The following is a 14,141-nucleotide window of genomic DNA, read 5'->3' as shown; positions in this document are numbered from 1 at the left end:
TGCTCAGCAGCCATGGATGCAGCCCATCTGGTCACGTGGATTCATAGTAATCATATTTTCTCAAGAGAGCCCTGAATTATTCCTCATTCGCTCCTAGTAGCTCCTCTCCTCTTTGAACTGTGGTGTAAAGGATGGAAGACATTCATGGTGAACACCACGACAACGAAAGCACCAAGTATCTTGGCCTTATCCCCACCCCTTGCAATAATTTCTACCCCATTCAGCAAGGGGCCTCCATTTGGCTCATTTATTAATACAGTGATAGAAGCTCTTCTTCCATCTTTCGGTGTCCCTTGCCGGTTCTGCCTCCAGCTGAGCTTTCAAGAGTTCCAACACTATCCCTGCATACCCAGGCAAGGTTTCTGTATCCTTCTTTGAAGCCTCTCATTGCTGCCATCTCCTGTGTACAGCATTGAAACCGAGATGTGAGTGCCTTGCTTAATGAAGCCCATCTCCTGACATGTTTGCCTGTTCTCCCTAGTATGGAGACCATACTTGTGCTCGGAGGAGGCTGTCCTTCATGGCCTGCCAGGCTTGCTGCACTCCTTTGCCTTCCTTTACTGCCTCCCATGGGACCACATCTTCCATTTCCCTGAACAACTTGAGGTGTCACTTGCTCTCCACAGCACTGTGCAATGCTCTGGTTGATAAGCCACCTTTACCAGAGGTAGCTGGGTATCTTTGACGTGGGGCTGTGTTATGCAGTACAGACATGCACATGTGCCCCAGCGGTGTCAAACAAGACATGTTTGATACTAATCACGATTTTGAAGCTTTGTCAACATCCCTAACATCAGTGAGTTTTGTTGCCTCTGTTGGTCGAAGTATTTCCATGAGGTAATTAGGCATATAGAATTCAAGACAAAGTGTAAGAGCGGATTGTCTAGACACCAAGGTTTCACTTGCTGACTTAGTGCTTAAAAAATCTACACATACCATCTGAGGCAAGACCTAGCAATCCTGTGCACTGTATTGGTGCGTTTGTCTAAAATCTCCACAAAGCAGCAAAACCTGTCAAAAAGCATTACCGTTTTCTCAACTGGAAATACTGACAGAAGTAATGGAAAATTATCATTCTGCTATGAATGACTGGCACTATTTTATCCTTTGTAAAAGCTGATGATTTAAAAGTAAAACCTGTGTTTTACTTGCAGCAGGCTACCATGAAGTAATTCAAACATGCTATTACAGTGCGATTGAAATACATAGTTTATAACTTGTGATTACATACAAAAGAAAAGATTTGCTGTGTCTTAGCAGCAGCAAACTCTGTAATGAGTGCCAGAATGCCTTTGCCTGAGTAAGCACAGTTGATCATTTAACTTCTCAAGAGCCATAGTTAATGGATTTTTAATGGGTAATTAAATTAAGAAATGCTATATAATTAGGTTTGATCATGAAGAACTTTCCTTGATATTTTTGCTGTGCAAACAAATTGATTTTCTCTTGTGTGTTTAATTACTGTAGCTCTTCCTGCTACCTTTCTAAGTGGTACCTCACTGATGCCGTGGTAAGACAAGGCCTGGTGTTTTTTGATTTACACACATGAAGGGGTTTGTAATGTTATCTTCTACCCTTCTTACCTTACTTTGTAACCTGCACATGTTAACTGCTGACTTAGTTCTCAGTGCTGTCAGTATTGTGATAGAAATGGGGTTGGCAAACCAACTTGTCACCAACCTCCAGAGCAAGGTATCTTCCATGGGGTCTGTTAAATGCACAACATACCTAGAAACTGTGTCATAGGTTGAGGCTGGGCTGGCCACTAACAAATAACAGATGCTCTCTATTAACCCCCCTCCCCTCCCAAAAGGGAAAGGGAGAGAGAACAAGGGAGAGAGACTTCACAATTGGAAAAGAAAACTAAAACAGCTTTAAGGAAACAATAACAATAAAAGAAAAGATAATAATAAGAAAATAATGAAATATATACAATATGTACAAATAGATACAAATATATACAAAACCAATACCAAACCTAACTTCCCCCACCCTGATGACGATACGTCACCACCAATGCTGCAGGGCTGGCACTGGGGCAGTCCCAGGCTGGACTCGGCAGCAGATAGGGACAGGATGCAGGAGCTGGACTCAGGCACTGGATTCAGGGATACACGGATCGAGACTGAAGATAGAAGGACAGAGAGAGTCCTTCTCAGATGTCGGCCATCGAAGAAAGAGATTGACCCTTGTGATCCCTCAGCTTTATACTGAATACGACGTATATGGGAAGGAATACTCTGTTGGTCAGGTTTGGGTCACCTGTCCAGTTCGCTCCTCCCTGCAGGTGCGACCTTTTACGTGCTTGTGACCCTTTTCACTTACGGGACCCCAACACAGAGTACAAGATTTAGCAGTGACCTTGGTCGTTATAAGAACAAGTATAAGCCAGGGCCTCTCTGCACACCATTCCTTGGTACAAACTATAAACATGAGGCCTTGTCACTGCTAGAAGCAGTCACTGTCTGGAAATACGTACTGCTGTTTCAGAAAGTGCAGTTAGTTAGAGGAGATTTAACTGAAAAGTTAAAGCACTAAAACAGAATTAGTTCTGGTTTAGCCCAAACCAGGTCACTCTGTAAGGTACAAATTCATCAGCTGAAGGAAGATCATGATTTTCTTGCCCTGTGCAACTTTTTGAGATTATAGAATTTCCTTACTTTCATGATGCTGAAAACAGTTCAGAGGTAGCAGAGAATTTTTGTGGAAAAACCTGAGAGCAGCCTACTTAAATGTGTACTGTTCTGTTCACACAAATTTCTCCTGTGAACTGGATGATCTTAATCTCTCCTTTTGGACCTCCTCCACTTTGTGTGAGTTCCTTCTTCTCCCCTTCCCCCGCCTCCAAATGTTGATTTGGCCAAGCATAACTTTTTCACTGAATGGCTGAGGCTGTGAGATGTCAGAGACCCACATTTTAGCCTCTTTTGTAAAAGGGACCCTCTGAGTGAGCTTACGGGTTCACTGGTTATGTCCAGTTTCAAACAAAATTTCTATCCTTGCATGGAGAAAAACATTTCTCAGGTCTTAGTGAAACTGGTAGAATCCTGTAAAAAAAAAAAAAAAAAGGCTTTTTGGCCAATTGGTGGCATTGTCTGTCAAACTGTTTGAGAAATCCCTAAACATCTCTAAATTTACTCTATAGCGTACTGGCAGTTACTATTTCTGGTTATCCTTTATATGCCCTAAACTATAAAAATCTTTCTGCAGTTATTAAAGGCATTGATCTTGTGGGTTCCCAACTGTCTTTACAAAGGGCATCTGAATGATCAGAAGCTATTACATAGAAGAGATTCCAGGGAAGAACAAGACACCATCATGCTGTATCATTTGAGCTGTTTAAACAGAGCTTGAATCAGTCATCTCCTTGATTGTCTTATATGAGATGTCCAGTGTCATAACAGCTTCATTTTTATTGCTCTTGTCTGCAGTTTGCAGGAGGCTATAAAGCTCATGTGTAAAGAGGAATGTGAGGGGTTTTCAGTTTTCAGATGTATCCTTTGGCAGTTTGACGCTGGAAAAATTTCACTGCATTTTGCCTGTCAAAATGAAGGTATACATCTCCTAAGCAGTAGTGCCTAGGGAGTGTCAAGCCTATCATCCTGATAGATTGAACTAGCGTGTTGATGTATACCCTGCATAACAAATAGTCTTGACTTTACCCGGGCAGACCTACAGCTCAAATACACAAGAAAGAGAAAAGTTGAGGAAAAAGTAGATATTGCTCTTGACACAAAGAGCAGTGACATAGAAATATTAGCAGCTTCATTTCAAGAAATGGCTAGCTCTGTCAGTTTGTATGGGTAGTGCAGCTGGTCCCAATCCTGCAAGCTTTTAGAGCTAAAATTTCTCTGAATTTTAAACAGGAATTTTTCCTGTGTCAGGACAGCAAAATTATAAAATTTAATTATTTTGTGTTGGTTTATTTTTCCAGCTTCAAATTTTATGATGATTGTAAATTTTATTGTTGATAAGCTATTTGCGCACAATGTCCTTACTTTAAACTGTTGGGTTTTTTTTCACTGATACTTCCACAGTATAAGAGAAGGAAACATGCCTTTGCAGTTATAACCGTTTATTTTGTTCTGTTTGACAGAAGCAACTTCATATGTTAAAGGAAAAGTGAACTGGAAAAAAACCAACTTCACAGGAGAACATTATACAGCAAATAAGAATTAGAAACTTATCAGTTACTCCTAAAGTTAAGTACAAAGTTTGTTATAAGAGCAAATTACATGTTCTTTTGCATTAAGCACAGTAATTCTTTCTTCAGTTTCCTCAACAATTTAAAGTAACACTATCCCTCAAAGTTGCTGTGGTAAGATAAGCTTGAGAATGAAATGGAAACTGTAGAGCAGCAAAGACTTCTCATACCCCCACTTTCTGCTCAATAAAATAGGTCATCAGTCATGAGAGCGGAGTGCATTGCCAGGGTATCTCAGAAAAGGACTCCAGTTGTACTGATGCTGAAACTGTAAAAATATGAAGTCAGGGTGACTTGTGGCAGAACTGATGCATGAACAGATTCTAGTGTGGTATGTGATGATCGGAAATGAAAGCCAATGGTTGGGTGGCCACCAGGTCATGAAAGCTTGTAATGATTTTTCTGACAGCTCCACCACTAGACACTGCCTCATGTTCATGGTGAAGAGCAGGAGATGGTGCAGATCTGGGGGTAGCCTTTCAGGAGATGATGTTGGCCTTGGTTTTCCTAATCCCCACCCCCGTACTGTCTCCTTTCAGAAGCATAGTGGCAGTACCAGTTGTCTTACTGAACATTCTGTGGTGCTGGAAGGCAGTCTTCTCTAGGCTTCTGTTTCGTCATCATTGCTAAGCCACAGCTTACTTTCCCATATGGCTTTTTTGAAAGTCCTGACACAGACAGGATTCAATGGGTCACAGCCCACCTTGCTGTGGAGAAGCTAAGGCTTGAAGAGTAAGAAGTGGATAGTAAGTCTTGAGAGCACCAGTAGTGTATGTATCCATACAATTTTTTTTAATCTGCTCTGATTTGTCAGATTGTGTATACCAAGCTTATTTTCACAGTGTTACTTGTGTATGGCATTCTCTTGGCTTTTGAAAAGTGCTGCTAAATTTTATGTCAAGAATCTTCTCTTTATGTAGCTCTTGTTCAGCATTTGTTCATGCTTATGTTGGCTTAGAGTAGCTGGCATATGAGATTATCATATCATAATCAGAAGGCAGAACACGACTGATTTGTAGACACCATCACAGCTTGTACACGCTTTAGGGAGAAGATATAAAAACGGTTTATTCTTCTGGGTATTATTCACAGAGTAGCTAAGGAACTGGGACACAGAGAAAATGTTATTCACAGGTTCATGCATATTCACAACATGGCTTATTTATTGTCCATCAGTTTACACAACTTGAAAGTGAGTGACATATTCAGCATAAATGAAGCATGAAAAATCAGGTATTGCAAAAGCCTGTGTGACTCCTCTGTCTCTATACTCCCTAGCTGCAGTTGTAGGTACTTTTTAACTACTAAAATCCTCAGTTTTGCATTGCCATTAGCTAACAGTGAAAGAGAGAAATACTACCACTTGCATGTCTGCATTTATATATGTATATTATATCAATTTATACTTCTTCTTATTATTGTTAAAAATCCCTTTCACCTGCGCTCATATATATTGTAATGCCTGTATTAGGATGTGACTAGTTGATGAACAACTATGCTGCAAATTTCACACCAAATTATTGTTGGCAATATAGAAGCTCAAGACACACGTAATTCTTTATTCTTAACGAGAAGGAACAATTTTTCTTCTTTTTTTTGTATGCTGTAGTGCCATTATCCTGTAGAGCTAAGTATTAAGGATTATTCACCTAGGAAACAGGTGGCGTACTGTCATGGTGCTTGCTAGCATTGGATTTTGTGTAAATAATTTCTGACCTTCCACATTTGCATTTAATTTAGAGGATCAAAATACTTTCATTTGCATATTTAGGATGTTCATAGTTAACATATATTTTCACTCATTCCTTCTTTCCCACCTTCCATGTGCAATGGTAGGTGTAATTCAGCATGCCATTATGCTACTGCTTTTTCAAATTCCAGCAGCCATCTTCAAATCTAAGTTGTCCTTACTATATCTTATCTAACAAAAAAGAAGTGTTAAACTGGTTGAGTTACAACTTTGCCGACTGTATTATGAGTCTAGTGTAGCTAGGTCACCTGGTTTTGCATAGTGAAAACCGCTTCTAAGCAGGGTAGGAAGTAGCATCGTTCCAACTGGCAGCGGTGTACTGCCAGAATTTGAAAGCCTGCTGGAGCCAGAGTATTTCTAGCCACAAAGAAGGTGTTTTTGCAAAAAATTCTCTAGAGTAGGCAAAGCTTTTATGTAGTCTTATTAATCAATTAAAATCGTGCGTAAAGCAAAGAGACTAATGGCGTTGTGAACTACTGCACTATAGTTGTTAAAATACTGAATGTATTATATTGTATCAAACAACAGCTGATAGATACTGATGAAATGCAAAACCATTGCAAGGTTGACATCTCATAGAATCATAGAATGGTTTGGATTGGAAGAGACCTTAAAGATCATCTAGTTCCAGCCCTCCAGCCATGGACGGGGGCACCTTCCACTAGACCAGGTTGCTCAAAGCCCCATCCAACCTGGCCTTGAACACTGCCAAGGAGGGGGCAGCCATAGTTTCTCTGGGCAACCTGTTGCAGTGTCTCACCACCCTCACAGGAAAGAATTTCTTCCCAATATCTAATCTGAATCTACCCTCTTTCAGTTTGAAACCATTACACCTCGTCCTGTCACTACAGTTGCTGATAGAGAGTCCCTCCCCACCATTCCTATAGGCCCCCTTGAAGTACTGGAAGGCCTCTATAAAGTCCCACCAGAGCCTTCTCTTCTCCAGGCTGAACAACCCTAACTCTCCCAGCCTGTCCCCCTAGGGGAGGTGCTCCAACCCCCTGATCAACTTCATGGTCCTCCTCTGAACCCATTCAAGCAGGTCCATGTCTTCCTTATGCTGGGGGCCCCAGAGCTATTCCAGGTTGGAGTCTCACCAGAGAGGAGTAAAGGGGGAGAATCACATCCCTCGACCTGCTGGCCACATTTCTCTTGTGGGCTGTGAGCTCACATTGCTGGTTTATACTCAGTTTTTTGTCCACCAGCACCCTCAGGTCTTTCTCCGAAGGACTACTCTTGATCCACGTGTGGCCCAGCCTATATTTGTGCTTGGGATTGCCGCAACCCAGGTGCAGGACCTTGCACTTGGCCTTGTTGAACATCATGAGGTTTGCATGGGCCCGTAGTAGTAGCAGTAGAGAGCGATAAGGTCTCCCATCAGGCTCCTACTCTCCGGACTAAACAACCCCGGTTCCCTCAGCCACTCCTCACAAGACCTGTTCTCCAGACCCTTCACCGACTTCATTGCCCTTATCTGGACACGCTCCGGCACTCAGTGTCTTTCTTGTAGTGAGGGGCCCAAAACTGCACACAGTATTTGAGGTGCAGCCTCCACCAGTGCCAGTACAGGGGCACGATCAACCTCCCTGCTCCTGCTGGCCACACCATTTCTGACATAGGCCAGGATGCTGTTGGCCTTCTTGGCCACCTGGGCACACTGCCAGCTCCTGTTCAGCCAGCTGTCAACCAGCACCCCCAGGTCCTTTTCTGCTGTGCAGCTTTCCAGCCACTCATCCCCAAGCCTGTAGCGCTGCATGGGGTTGTTGTGACCCAAGAGCAGGATCCAGCACTTGGCCTTGTGAATCTCATAGAATTGGTCTCGATTGATCGAGCCTGTCCAGATCCCTCTGCAGAGTCTTCCTACCGTTGAGCAGATCAACACTCCCACCCAATTTAATGCCATCTGCAAACTTAGTGGGGGCACACTCGATCCCCTCATCCAGATCATTGATATCGACGTTAAACAGAACTGGTCCCAGTGCTGAGCCCTGGGGAACACTGCTTGTGACTGGCCGCCAACCGGATTTAAGTCCATTCCTCACAATCTTTGGGCCTGGCCATCCAGCCGATTTTTTACCCAGCAAAGTGTACACCCACCATGAGCAGCCAGTTTCTCCAGGAAAATGCATTCAAAGGCTTTACTACAGTCCAGGTAAACAACATCCGCAGTCATTCCCTCATCCATTGAGCAGGTCAAATGTTTAAAACCCCATCATTTCTGCTCCTTTGCTTGATCGTGTATCAATAAAGTTAGTGGGAATTTTTGTGCCAAACTCTGTGGTAAAGGATCAGCTCTGGAAGCTACAGCATGTTTGATTAGAAGCAAGTTTTTCTACGTTTCTGCTAAGAAAATTTGTACTTTGCAAACATTCTAACTCCAAGATGTGGTGGAAGCTGGGATCCTGGCTAATTTGTCCACGCTTCTACTGATGCGGTGTAGGGAAGAATGTATATATGCTGCAATCTGGTCACAGGTGATTAAATGACTTGGCATGGGTCGTGCTCAGTCAATGAGATACCTCACTGGGAAAAAAGCTGTAAAGCCAGGGGCATAACAGAGACCCACCACACATGAGCAGAAGTGTTGTCTGAAACTGTCTGTAGGGGTACTGTATCATATTGTAATACTGTGTTTCCTGGCTTTCTAGAAGGCTGTGAGGATAAATGGGTTTAAAATATTTTTAAAACCATATAAAAGTGAGGTGCCATCATAAGCAGGTAACAGTGAAAAATCTGTGCTCCTCAGAGTCTGCAGGTGGTACTGTGATGAGTGCCAGGAGCTTCTCTCTGTCACTGAATGTTTTGTGCAGGCTAGTCACGAATCTTCTCTAGATTGGGAGGTGCATTAAGACAGCTCAAGACTAGCAAAGCAGTTTTATACATTTCAAGCCAACCAGCTCTGTGTATAATTTCTGCTTGTATGTTGCCTGCGGAATTTTGAAATTGAAAAATTTGAAAAAAATTAAAACACAGTATTTTAAAGCAAGAAACAACAGTGTAAAATATTTAGGATTTCTCGAGAATTACTTTTTACCTCAGACTGAGTACACTGCTAAGCATCTTCCAGGTAGAGTGAGGCAGTAAAGTATTTAGTAGCTTTCCTAGCTTTATTTCTTTTTCAACCAACTACAGAATAACCAGAATACAGAGCCCAACTTATTTTTTCCCCTACCCTCCCAAGATAAAACTGCATGGGTATAATGAACATGGTAGTGGCATAGTTGTCTACACAATGGACAGTAACTGAACACATGGGTGATTAGGCTAATTAGGCTAATTAACTAATTACATCAAGAGGCTACTGATGTATTTTTATTTGTGGTTTTGATGTTTGAATTCAGACATTTGAAAATCCCACCTGCATTTTTTATTATTTTTTGCTTTAACACCACCAAATAATAACTTGTGGTAAATTCCGTATTAAAAATAAATGTTCTACTAAATTTGATTAGCAGATTGACGTAAAGGATCACACATGCTTTAATATCCCATGCAGACTGCAAGATATTTACATCCTAAAATTCAAGACAAATTTTAATGCTTGCCAGAGGAGGGAGGGGGAAAAAAAGTTATTTTCTCCTGTAGTGTAAGGTGATTGTCTTTAAAACATTTTCTATTAGGTTATTTCTAATCGAAGAGAAATAGTATGCATTTAAAAGCTTTATTTTACATGTCACATCTAATTCAGTAAAGTACGCAGATACCTTTTGATGAAATGTGGTACCTCTGGGATAGAACCTGGCACAAAACAGATCAGCATCTGGCAACATGATATAAATGTTTTTAAGAAAACAGATGAAAGAAGAGGAGATGGGTTTTTCACTGACAGGGGCAGCACAGAGCATCTGTTAGGATTACTTGTGTTGTAAAATGGAAGCTGATTCGTGTATGTTACACCAACCAAAGATCATACCTCCTTTACACTCAGCTTTCCTTGCTCTTTTCACAACCCCTCTCTCTTCCTGACAGGTAGTACTCTTTTTCAGGTCGCAAGTAGCAACCTCCATGTGTTTTACAGAAGCTGAAAAGTCCCTGTGCATGTGGAAAGGAGTACAGAGCATGCCTTTTGTCAGCTATGTACCGCAAAACAGATTTAGATTAGAGAAAACGGGTGTCAGTGAGATGGCTGTGAATGTTCAGGCAGGCAGGGTCTGTGCGAGTGGGCCAGAAGGGCTGCCTTTCCTCGTCCATCAAAGACAGACGTGGTCTCTCTAAATGGATTGAGACAGGTTTAAGCAATTGCTAAGTAACTGTGTATACTTGTCAAGAATATGTAGCTGTCTTTTTAAAAAGCACTCTTAGGATAGCTCTTCACCTGCATCAATGCGCTGAAAGAATCAGGTGGCATTTTAGTACCAAGTAGTATATTGCCATGTATATGTTTCTGCACTCAAAGCTGTGAATATTACTCCCTTTATGCAGCTATGGTTTTATTTTGCAGTACGCTAAAAGGTGATTGCCCGTTTTTCAGGACATGCCTATGGTAGGAATTAGGAAGGATGATAAAGTCTTCCCTTTATTTTTTATGCAGGCTTCAGTATTCTTCAGGCTTAGTTTATCTCTGAAAGTAGTCTACCTACACATGCATGTATGTGCACATTGGAGTCTGCCTTGCCTGCTTCGTTTTCTGCATGGGCTAATACAGTGTGAAAATACTTTCATTACGGATAGTAGGCTTGCAGAGGACTTCCAGACACTGAGGGCAGGGAGGGAGGGAGGTAACACGGAGTAACTCTCTGAAGGCAATTCAGAAAAAAGTCTGTTGTCACTTTCCATATTTTTTTATTAAGCAAGGAATGTAAGCAGTTCCACGCTTACATCTTCCTAATCTGTCCCTAAAATTCAAGGGCTGTAAATGAGCCTGCACGGTCAGTTCATGAAGACTTCATAATATTTTTAGGAAAAGTTAATGGAATCAAATAGCTTCATAAAACTAAACTTACTCATTGCAATAGTTTATTCTCAGATGATGTTAAAATTACAGGGGATATAACCTGGCAAAAAGCAGCAACTGAATTTGCACTTTAAGAGGAATGTTTCTCTTTTCTTTTCTGTGAAACTTCAGGTATGTATGTAATTTGATCCACAATGGCTCAGAGCTTCGGCTGCAGTAAAAGACTGGAAGGCTGACTATGAAAGACCTTAAAAGACTGTAAATATCTTGAGATAGTCAAAGGTGTAATTATTTACAGTTTCTGAGCTGGCCATAGGTCCTTTTATGAGGCCAACATTCTTTTTTATTACATTTTCATCTGGATTCTATTATTCGATCAAATTGTGTGGTAACATTAGCAAAACATGGCTATTTCATTGTTGTCTCTCAAAAATCTGTACGTCCCTCCTGGTAACAAGACACAGCTTTGTAAGTTTGGTAAAAAACGAGCAAAAGGTTTTAATTTCTCTTTGTCACAGGAGCCTTCTTAAAGCATCAATATCTCGAATACCAGCTATAGCTGTAGACACATATTATTACTGCATCTAAAGCAGGGTTTGTTGTGTTGATCCATGTTGTACTATTATCAGTTCTGACAGTGGTCATGAGCCAGTTAGTGAGGTCATTGCTACAGTATGATTTGTTTCCAGGGGGATTTTATGGTAATTTTTCTCATTTCTTCAGTACCTCTTAGAATTTCTAAGTATCCGAAAGCAGCAGGCTCAGCTCTGCTTTTGCTTAATGCAGGTTTGTTTGTGTAACTGCCTGGACTTCTGAGGTGCTGCTGGTGAATTGCAGTACTGTTTAGGTCAGAGCTGAGTCTTGGGTCTCTTGTTTGTTCATGCAGGTTTTGTTTGTGTACATTTTAAAATGGCCTTTGTCACTGGTAGCTGATACACAGGGTGGTGCAAGGAGGAAAATTATTGTCTTCAGATTTAAATATTAATACCCTAGGGTTGTGTCTATGCATTCATTTTGGTAGGAAAGGGCTGCTCCTCCTCCCTGCCAAGGACTCTGACAAAATCCCTTTGCTGACCTTGCTGCAGCTGCACAAGCAAAGCTGCATCTGCTCCTGGCCATTGTGCTGTGCAGTGTGCTCATACACAGTACAGTGTCAGGGTAATTGGTGCCATCCATCATTTTTTTCTTATATCTCAGTATGTCTCATCCACTCCTAACTCGTTCAATCCCCCTTCTCTTCCCCTTTTTCATTTGCTCGTACCTCAGGAGCACAAAAAGGCACACCACCATTTCCATCAATCAAGGGTACCCCAGAAATACCCAGGGCTTGTCTGAGCATTACTGTTGTACTGTAGTGCTCTTCTGCACATGATAACAAACCAGCACTTTGGGACATACTGCTCTTATACAGTGAGTGTGAAACAGGACCTGAATTTAAGGAAAGGGCATTCAGCTTGATTTGTGTAGTGCTCCTGTAAAATGGTTAAAGCTTAAAGCAGATCTCAGCAATTTCTAAATGTGCTGCTATCAAACTGAAAGTGGTGGATGGCTTTAGGTTGCTCTGTATGTAGTTAATCAACACTGCTAGCAGCATAAGAAAATATACAAATAGTTTGGACTGGCACTTTGTTTTGCTGTACAAACTGCCACAATAGGCATTGTGGCAATAGGAGCAGCAGAAATAAAATGTACATTAGCACCAGCAACACCTTATAGATATGCTTTGCCTCACAAACTCCCTTTAACATCTTGTCTTTGGCAAATAAATTAATTTACTGACAGATTCCAGGAAATGCAGTTTCAAATGTAGAAGGGACAAGTTCACAATGGTACAATTGGTACAGCTGTTAAATCGATGATTCGTATTTAAGCCATATTTTGTTCTCTTGGCCTCTAGCAGCTTCTGAATGTTCCTGGTATTTCTCACATTTCCAGATGTTAAGGACTAGGCTGACTTGCACCCAGGAGAAGGCATATAGACTGGTGTACATTATGTAGAGTTATAAAATATGCTTTAAATGGGATTTAATTGCTGTAAATTTCTCATGCTGCTGTTTTACCCTCTTTTTTTCCCTTGGCCTGAGTATGTCCTGTTTATTTCTGCTAAACTTTAATTCATTCCTGTACTGAGATAAAGAAACCCCAAAGCAGAACTCTGTCAAAATGAGTACCGCAAAGTCACATGTGGTAGAGTCTGCTTTGCCAACCAACAGTACATTGTTGCATCACTGCTTGCATAATGCTGATCAGATATTTCAACTCCATGTTTCATGGAGATCTTAGCAAGGTCTAGTCTGTGCCCTAGCACTCTTCCCCAGCTATGCCCACACGTGAAATACTCTAGTGTTTTTCAAAGTTGATGTTTAGTGCATGTAAGTTAGCTGCATCCATAACTAAGACTAAACATTATTCTTCATGAGGAATGAATGTGAATTCTGCCTCCCAGCTGGCAGCTTAAACCACTGATGCCAGAAACACAGTTTTGTGCTGAGGTGGAGTAGGTGAGCTCAAGCAGTCTGGTGGCGTGGTTTAAGAAACCATGGCATGGTTTAAGCCACCTGTCACCTGTACCCAGATTGGGTCTGCTATGTGATGAGGTATGCATGTGTGAAGTGAAGCAGTGGGAAGGAAGAGAACATTGTTTCTGATGATCTTACAAGCTATATGGATGGAACAAGCATGTATTAATGTATGTCGTTGAGATAAGATGGGTCATGATCCATAAGCATGCTGTACCTGGGCCCCAGATTAGAATGCTAGCTGGATGGATACATGCTCTGTGTTCTCTTTCCATCTTTTTCAGCTCTGTGTGCTGTCATACACCTCTGTATATGGTTTTAATATCCATAGCTCACCTGCCTGAAAGTGTGGCAACAAAATTTAAAGCTGCTATTCTGTCTACCCAGAGGAAGCATCTTCCCCCTAAAGCTTCATAAAATTTGCTTTGGAGACATGAGAGAAGTATGAAAGTTTGAATGAATATGTAATTTCATGGTTTACACTCTCCTAAAATACAAAGACATTATTTAAGGTAACAGAGTGTGATAGGTCAGGAGCTGGCAACTGATAGTGTTCTAGATGAGAAAGCTGGTTCTGTGTACCTCTCTAGGCAAGAAATCTGAGTATTCCCAAAACTGTTAAGTGTTCTTGTATTAGTTTTGCCCCTCTCTCTGTTTCCTTATCACCACGCAGCTGAGCGAGCCACTTAGTGCCAAAGTTTTTTGGCACTGTGGGAAATAGAGCGCAGATGTCCTCTTTCTCTGTGGTACTGCAGTGTAGGGCAGGGCTCCCAC

The sequence above is a fragment of the Leptosomus discolor genome, chromosome Z (genome assembly GCF_034619465.1).
Source record: "Leptosomus discolor isolate bLepDis1 chromosome Z, bLepDis1.hap2, whole genome shotgun sequence".
NCBI lineage: Eukaryota > Metazoa > Chordata > Aves > Leptosomiformes > Leptosomidae > Leptosomus > Leptosomus discolor.
The sequence above is the reverse complement of the archived record's forward strand: the minus strand, read 5'-3'. Positions refer to the sequence as shown.